The sequence below is a fragment of the Equus caballus genome, chromosome 9, assembly GCF_041296265.1.
Source record: "Equus caballus isolate H_3958 breed thoroughbred chromosome 9, TB-T2T, whole genome shotgun sequence".
Lineage (NCBI taxonomy): Eukaryota > Metazoa > Chordata > Mammalia > Perissodactyla > Equidae > Equus > Equus caballus.
This window is the reverse complement of record NC_091692.1, coordinates 24,242,598-24,251,894: the sequence shown is the minus strand read 5'-3', so window position 1 is coordinate 24,251,894 and position 9,297 is coordinate 24,242,598. Positions and strand designations below refer to the sequence as shown.

Below are 9,297 nucleotides of genomic sequence, written 5' to 3'. Positions count from 1 at the left end.
AACGGTAGCTGACGTTTATGAAGTGGTTCCAGCGTGACGGAACTTCTGCTCGGCACTTTAGATGGTTTCCCTTACTTGATCTTCATCATAAATCTGTGGAGTTGCTTTCATCATTATCTCATTTTTCAAATGGATAACTGAAGTTTAGAAGGGCTGAGAACATTCCCCAAGTTCCCTTTGTTGATAATTATTCAATTATTGCTCTTATTACTCAAGTTGCCTAATCTTCCATGCATCATATCTGTCTGTGTCTGTGGTTTGTGTATGAAATTAGATAATTAAAGTGCTTTTTGATGCAATTAAGGACATGCAAAATCATCCACAAGCAACTCAGTGAGAATTAATACACAAAGCTTTTATAGTTAATTGTATAGTTTCTAGATTAAATTCAAGTTAAGATAATATACATCTTCAGAAGTCATTGTAGGCCAACCAGCTTGCATTTCCTGAAGGGCAAGAACTCCTTCTTTAGCTTCACTTTGTCCTCAGGGTTGTATGAAAATGGATCAATTGAAGAAAAAATGGTGACATTCTCTGTTCATTCCTTTCTTTTCTTTGATTTCTCCTTTCTTCACTCTTTTACTCATTGGTGATCCTCCCCTCCTCCACAAAATAAAATTTTGCTGTCTATTATTTGTCTTCTTATTCACTGTCTACCCTCCTTGCCCCAAGAATGCCTCTCTCAATCAAGTCAAAAACTGTGGATGGCAGCCAACTATAATTCTTCACTGATTTAACAATTATTTTCCAGCATCAATGATTTTCAATATGTAAGCTCATCCACACTTTCAATCTCAACCAGTGGAATGAAAGGCCCTTTTTCTTATTAAAATAAATTTCAAAAAATGACATCAGTTGAGAGAAAGCATGGTCAGAAAAATTTTCCCAGAAAAAGTAAAGTCATCAAAGGACTTCCCTCAGCCCCGACCAGAAGTGCCAGGCCAAATGGTTGACTGCGATTCTACCACCTTCAAAGACCAGACGGCCTCAATGCTTCTTTAATTGCCCAAGGTATAGAAAATGAAGGAAATTTTCTAAATCCTGTCTATGAAACAAGCACACGCATTGTAATTAGTCTTTGGGTGGTGAACATCATGTAATCTACACAGAATTCGAAATATATTATGATGTACACCTGAAATTTATGTAATGTTATAAACCAATGTTACTGCAATAAAATAAACAAGTCCAACATATATACCTAAACCTGATAAAGATAATATGTACATACAAACCTACAGAACAATTCCACTTATAAATACCAGTGAAAAATTACTAAATAAAACATTAGCCAACAGAATCCAAGAGCCCATTTAAAAAATTATAAGACATCATGACCAAGTAAAATTTACTCCAGAAATATAAGAAATTATATCAATGTAATTCACCTTATTATAAATCCAAGTAAAATATAATATAATCTCCATAAATGCTAAGATATCTTCATTGAAATTCAATACTCATTTTAAAAATCCATTTTATATATGTTTACATAATGAGAAGTCACTAGACGCTTTCCCACTGAGACAGGAAGGAGGTAACATGCGCTCCACCACCACTACTATTCACAGCTGGGCTGGAGTCATGAGCATTGGCCATCTGAAAAAGAACACAAAGACCACAATTAAGAGCATAAGAACTGGGGAGGAAAGAAGGAAAATTCTCTCTCTTTTGTACATGACATGATAGTAGACCTAGAGAACCAATGATATAACTAACGCAAACATTAAAGGAATTGAATAATCTATCAGGATAGAAAATTAGCACACAAAAAGTAAATAGCCTTCACAAACACAAAATGATGCCAGTTAGAAGATTTATTAAAACAGAAAACCCGCTTACAGTAATGAAAATAAAAGATTCTTAGAAATAAATTTTAAAAAGAAAACTTTAAAACTCTCTTGAAGACAAAAAAGAAAAAGTATGAGAGAGAGAGAGAGAGACTAGCACAAATAAAAAGATATTACGTCTGCTTAGATAGGGCAGTTTAGCATATATGCCAGTTCTCCCCCCAGTTAGTTTACTAATTCATTGCAATCCTAAGAAAATTACCAACAACTTTATTTTTTTCCAGAACTATGTGAGTTAATTCTGAAGTGCATCTGGAAAAGAATCCAAACATGCCCAAGAAAATCCTGAAAAGTAAGAACAATATGTAAGTATTACTGCTACTAGATATTAAAACTCTAAAGATCAATAATTAAAACAACATTGTTCAGGTACATAAATAGACGGATAAATCAATGGAAGGGAATTTATAAATTTAAACTGGAACATCTTGTAACATAAAACAAGGAAGTATTCAAAAACGAACGACACAGATCAAAACAAAAGAGAGGCCAGCTTGAAGGGCTCCCATTGGCCAATTTTTCTAACGCTTTGAGTATAATAAAGAATAATGATCCTAACGTATGAGATATTAAAAAGAGCAAGAGAGAGGGTAAGGGAAGACCTTCCTTTCATGAGAACGCCAACTATGAAACTCAGAAGAAATGTTCTCTTGTAATTAATCTCAGAATACATTATTATTTTTGCTTAAAACAGTTAAAGACATTTTAAGAAGATGAATGAAAGGGAAAAAAGTCTTTTATATTTACCTACATATATACTATTTCTGGTATACTATATTCCTTTATAAAAATGTTTCCACTTCAGATCATTTTCCTTTAGCCTGAAAAACTTGAACACTTCTTGTAGTGCAATTTTGTTGGCAATTAACTCTCTCAGGTTTCGCTTTATTGAAATAAAAACACTTTTTGAAGGATAGTTTAAGGAATCCAGTATTCTAGTTTGACAGATTTTTTTTTCCTTTCAGCACTTCAAAGATGTTGTACCATTGTCTTGTGGCTTGCAAATTTCTGATAAGTCTGCAATTAATTCAATTTTTGTTTCTATACACAGTGATTCTCAATGTGGGTCAACTATCCCCCCAGGGACATTCAGCAATGTCTAGAGACACTTTTGATTGTCACTGGAGTTGTTTTACTGCCATCTAGTGAATAGAGGCTAAAGATGCTGCTACACATCTTACAATGAACAGGGCATTCCCACAAGAAACAACAATTATCCAGCCCAAATTTTCAGTAGTGCTGAGGTTGAGAAACCCTGCTCTGTTATAAAGTGTGTCTATATTAATCAAGCTGATTTTAACATTTTTCTCTTTATCACTGATTTTCAGCTATTTGATTACGATGGGTCTTGGTGTGTGTGCATGTGTATGTTCTGCTTGGCATTTATTGAGCTTATTGGATTTGTGGGTTTATGTTTTTCATTAAAGTTAGAAAATGTTTGGCCATTAACTCTTCCAATATTTCTTCTGCCCTTCTTTTCTCTCCTTCTGGGATTCCAATTACACAAATGTTAGACCACTTGATATTATCACACAGGTACCTGAGAATCCATTCATTTTTCAGTCTTTTTTTTTTTCTCTATAAGCTTCTTTGAGATTCTGTTTCTATGACTTCAAGTTCTCTGATCTGTTCTTCTGCAGCAGAAAATCCATTTTTAATATCATCTGGTAAATATTTATTTCATAAATTGTATTTTAGTTTCTGGAGGTTCCATGTGGCTCTATTTCATATGGCCTATTTTTCTTCTCCTTATGTGCATCTTTTCCTTTAAACAGCTGTACATTGTTATAATAGTTGTTTTGAGGTTCTTATGTGCTAGTTCCATCGATTTGCTCACTTCTGGGTCTGTTTCTACTGACTGATTTTTCTCCTGGTTACAGGTCATGTTTTCCTGCTTTTTGGCATGTCTAGTGATTTTAGACATTGTGACCAGATCCAGGACATTGTGACTGTTACATTACAGAGTCTCTGAATTTTGTTGCATCCTTTAAAGAATTTGCAACTTTGTTTTAGTAGACGTTGAGTTACCTGTATATCCCTTTGCTCCCTTCAAGACTTGTTTATAAGCTTTTCTAGAGTAAGTCTAGAGTAGCCTTTACTCCAGGAATGGTTCAGCATCCCTAAGTTATAATCTGTCTGAGGTCTCTGCTGAATGTCCTGGTGGATCAAACTCCACTTGACTGCTTGGAATCTGAAATTCCCCCACATTATGTAAACTCTGATAATTGTTCACCTTGCCGTTATCTGGTCATTTTTGCTCAGCCATGTGACACGCAGCATTCAGCAAAGTGTTAAGAAAATTCCTCTGCACATTCCTGGAGCTCTTTTTTTTGAGTAGTCCCTACCTTTCTGCAACTTCTAGCAACAACAGTCACCTTAAACTCTGATCTCCATCTCTTTGACTCTTGTGTGGTTCTTTTTGAGCTCCCCCTTCCTGTGCCTCAATCCAGAAATAGCTTCTGGGAAGAAACCTGGAGTGGTTATAGGGCTCACCTTGTTTGTTTCCCCTCTCTCTAGTCCTCTGCTATCTGTTGCTCAATGTTTAAAGCAGATGTTTTGTATATTTGGTCCATTTTTTAAGTTTCTAATGGTAAGAGGATAATTCTAGCCCTTCTTACTCCATCGTGGCTGGAAGTGGAGCAGCAAGCTCCTGTATTTAGGAATGAAATGTCACGATGCCTATAACTTCATTTCAAATGGTTTAGCCTAGAGACAGAGAGTAAAAGAGAGAGAGAAAGCCAATGTGAAAAAAAGTTAATAATTAGTAAATGTAGGTTAAGACTATAAAAGTAGTCATTGTATTACTCCTCAGCTCTTTTTATAGACTTGAAATTTTTCCAAATAAATAGTTGAAGAAAGAAATGGCAAGGCTATGCTATTGCTTATGGCAATAATCTTCTGAAAGTTTTGACAAAAATATTAGAAGAGTTTTCTAAGTATAATTTTAGTAGCTCCGTATAAAGAAAAACATCTGGATACTTAACTATGTTTTCTCTCATGAAATAACATCACCTCAAGTGCCATGAACAATACAAGAAGACATTTTATATCGAGACTATTGCCTGTCCCCTAGTAAAAGTCCAAGTCTATATTAACTATAAAACTTTGAAGGCTTATCCCCATTTTGTACATAGGAGGATGAGAGGATGGGAAGAGGTGTAAGCCAAAGTACTTTTTCTTCTCTTTCTCATTATTCATCTTTAAAGAACAATTCAGAAATTACAGCTCCCAGAAAACAAAAGGACTGCAAAAAGGGAGACTTTTTAGGAAGCTTTGCAATGAATTTCACAAAATTAAAGCTTTTATCAGCAAAAACTTAAAAATTTATAAATGGGGCCAGCAGTGCATGATGAAAAATACAATTTTTAGTGAATTTATTGCCGCTGCATGCCAGGGACCAGATATAAGGAGTCATGCAGGGAGGTGGTGGTTACAGAAGAATATCTCATCTTGTACAACAGAGCTGACTCAAGGGAAACTGCTAAACCTAATATCCTGGGATCTAGGTGCTCCAGCTGGCTGTCCACCTGCAAATCTGAGGAAGGAGTTCATCCTACTGTCAAGAAGTTGCACAGAAGTCAAGATAAACTGGATAGATTGTTTCACATTTTTGATTGATAAATATAAAAGAAATCAAAAAGAACTATGAAAAATAAACCATAGCAAGGAAAAGGAAATATCATCATGAAGGTGCAAAGGAGGGAGCAATCTTTAAAGAAACTTTATCACGGAAACCAAAAATAAATACTTTTCTTAATGTAGAACATCTTCTATAAATTACAAGGCAGATATCACCTCCATAAAGAAGTGCAGAAAGCCACAGGGCACAATAGGGTGATGTGTTTGGAAAGCGGGATGAGGTTAAAACACTAAGATCTAAGATCTGAAAAGGAAACAGATTAGGATGAGATAAAGATGAATTGAGAGAGCATTAAATTATCAGGCTTTAACCCCCATTGGAAGTTATTTATAAGAAACAAAAGAAAGTCAGATTAGTCATATAGAGGACAAACCGTAGAAGCATTTTCAAAATATATAGAACAACAAAATAAGAGATATGATAGAATGGAAGAATAAATATTGAGAAAAATAACCAAGACAATTTAAAAGAAGTAATAAACAGAACTGAAAGTGAAATAAGACTGTGAGATGCAGGCCAAAAGCGCTCACTGTGTCCCAAAGAAAATTAACACAAAGAAGCACATATCCTGACATAACATTAGGAAAAATTTTAATTTCAAGAATAGGAATATATTGATAAGAATACTTTCAGAAAGAAAAATTGTGCTATGAATCAGGCATTCCCAGGATCCTCTTCTTGGGTTCAATTAATTTGCTAGAGTGGCCCACAGAACTCAGAGAAACATTTTACTTACAGATTACTGGTCGATTATAAAAGGGTGTAATTCAGGAACATCCAGATGAAAGAGGGGCACAGGGCAAAACACGTGGGAAGGAGCGCACACCTTCCATGCCCTCTCCGGGCACACCACTCTCCCCACACCTCCATGCATTCGTCAACCCAGAAGCTCTCTGAACCCCAGCCTTTTGGGTTTTTGTAGAGGCTTCATTACGTAGGCATGGTTGATTACATCATTGGCATTGGTGATTCATTCACCTCCAGCCTCTCTTTCCTCCCAGGAGGTCTGGGGGTGGGGTTGAAAGTTCCAACCCTCTAATCACTTGGTTGGCTCCCCAGGCAACCAGCCTCCATCCTTAGGTTAACTAGGGGCTTTCCAAAGACACCTCATTAACATGACAAAAGGCCTTTATTGCTCTCATCACTTAGGAAACTCCAAGGGTTTTAGGAGCTCTGTGCCAAAAACAGGATGAAGACCATATACATTTCTTATTATAAATCATAATATCACAGGCATCTCATACACTATTGGTTAACAGCAATTTGTGAATAAGTATCATGAACCCCAAAGTCTTTATATTCTTAAAAATTACAGCTCCTTTAAAAAATCTAACCCTAGGAAACGTCGACACAAATAATCCATAATCAATGTATTAATCAAAATTGGGGTGAGTTTTATTACGAGCCAGGCCTAAGGACTAGACTGGTGCCTTCCTTCCTTAAGGAAAGAAGGGCATCAAAGAAGTGGGGCATGCAGAGTGGTTATATACTCTCTTGGAACAAAGAGCATACATCACATATGATGGGAATGTCCCTTTTACAATTGTCATGAGATTGCTCTGCCAGCACGGCAATTTGGTGAACACGGCAGGTCTATTGTCTCTAGGTGGGTGGTCACAAGGTGAGCACAGGTCAGCAATCAATCCCTAGTTTAGGGAGAGATGTTTATCCTTAAAGAAAGGTGATGTGGGGAAGTTACATCCTTATCTTTAAGGCTGTTGCTTTTGTCTTTGGGACACAGTAAATACTTAAAGCAGAGGTATAAGGCATCCTCAACCGCCACATCAGGCCCTTCGGAAAAACAAGTTCAGGCCAAGTTAGTTTTACACCAAATGGCTTCCTCAGATACTCCACTATATCCTATTGCTTGTCATTTATTCATAAGAAATAATACAAAATGAAATATTTCTGCACAAGGATATTCATCACAATAGCTCTTTTTTTTACTTTGAAGTATGTTTAAAATACGTAAAATAAGAAAAATATCTCCTTTAACAGGTATTAAAATTCTGTTATATTTTCTGAAGGCCTGTTTTATTTTTTATTTTAACAAAGTATTACGTATAGCTGAAGCTCCCCATGTTTTCCCTTTCCTGTCTCTCCTAAGATACCACTATTCTGAAGCTGTTGATGATCATGCTCATGCATGTATTAGTCTAGTTAAAAAAACCAAAAATTCAACTGCTTACATGTAAAGACCAAATTGGCTTTATAAAGTAATTCATGAATCGTGCAGCATCCTACCTAGCAAGTAGAAAGGCGCTCCTTCGAGCTGTGGACTAGGAAAGGTTTTTAAAGGCAGAGAGGTAGCAAAAAAAAAAGGAAAATTATTGGCAAAGAATGCACTGTTTCAGGCAAGGTCATCCTCCTAAGGAAAGGGGAGGGGATCTATCAGGGGATTACCTCCTAGTACAAACCAGGAAGTTCCAGGCTGGCTGGTTAAAGGTCACATTCTGGGGAGGTCAAAACTGAAATTAGGTTAGGCATTAAGTTTTGGTGGAGCTCAGTGTAAGTGGCTCCATTTGAGGCCTGCTGTCTCCTTTTCAACAGTTTTCTTGGTATATATGTATTCAGCAGTATTGGCTGAGAGTCCACTGTTGGAGCTGGGGCTTATTCTAGGTTTTTGAGAGACATCCATGAACAAAAGGACAGCAATCCTTGCTCAAATGGAGCCTGCTTTCTAGGTAGGGCGGAGACAGAAAATAAGCAACACACTTAAACAAATATATTCTAGAGTATTTTAGAAAGTAATAGACAAAATACAGCAGGAGGCGAGAGATTTGAAGGCTTGCACAACTGGTTACAGAGAATAGTATGTTTAGAGTCTGCCAAATTGGGAAGATGCCATTTGGACAAAGACTTAAAGGAGGTGAGCCATGTGGATATAAAGGGAAAGAATGTTGCACACAGAGGGAAGAGCCAGAGCAAAGGCCCTAAGGCAGGAACACACCTGGTGTGTTTAAGGAACAAGGGGCTGAGTGTAGTGACAGTTTAGGGAACAATAGGTCGGAATGCAAGCGAGAGACAGACTGAAGGCCTTTAAGCCTCAGTAAGACTCTTGACTTTAACTCTTAGAGAAATAAGGAGCCATTTGAAGGTTTTGAGCTGAGAAGTGATGTGATCAGGCCTACAATTTAAAAGCATCAATCTGGCTTCTGTACAGACTGTGGGGAGGCAGGGTGGAAACAAAGATGCCAGGTAGGAGGCTGGAGTAGTCATCCAAAGGAGAAATGGCAGTGGATGGAACAGGATGGTGGCAGTGAAGCTGCTGCACGTGGTCAGACACTGGATGTATTTTACAGGTAGAGCCAGTAAGATTTTCTGCAAAAACTGAATATGGGTTGTAAATGAACTGGAAGGAAGGCATTGTCATTAATTGGGATGGAAATGACATGAGTAGAAGATGTCTTGGGGAGAAGAACAGGAATGTTTTAGATGTCTTAGGTGACACATCCATCGGACATCTGAAACGTCTAGCAGGAAGACGCGTACAAGTCTTGAGTTCAGTAGAAATGTCTAAGCTGGAGATATGCATTAGAGAGTCATCATCCGCATAGAGGTGATATTTAAAGCCATGAAACTGGAAGAGAACAAAAGGATCAACTCAGACAAAGCAAGGAAGAGAAGCTGGGGTTGAGGCCTGAAGCACTCCAACATGAGGAGGCCAGGGAGTGGAGGAGGAACTTCAGAGACACCAGATAAGGAGGAGGAAAGGCAAGAGAACGTGGTGTCTTAAACCAAGTGAAGAAAACGTATCAAGGAGAAAGAATGATCACTGGATTTATCAATTTGGGGATTACTGATACC

The 9,297-nt window shown here is 37.2% G+C and overlaps 1 long non-coding RNA gene across 1 annotated transcript; it reads right to left on the bottom strand.

Moving 5' to 3' along the window:
• Positions 1-334: 334 nt before the first annotated feature.
• On the bottom strand, positions 335-6,385 carry LOC138915387 (uncharacterized). Its single transcript, XR_011421268.1, has 2 exons — positions 6,227-6,385; positions 335-1,599 (listed from the first exon to the last, which is right to left on the bottom strand). It is a non-coding gene; the product is annotated as an uncharacterized lncRNA (long non-coding RNA).
• Positions 6,386-9,297: the final 2,912 nt, after the last annotated feature.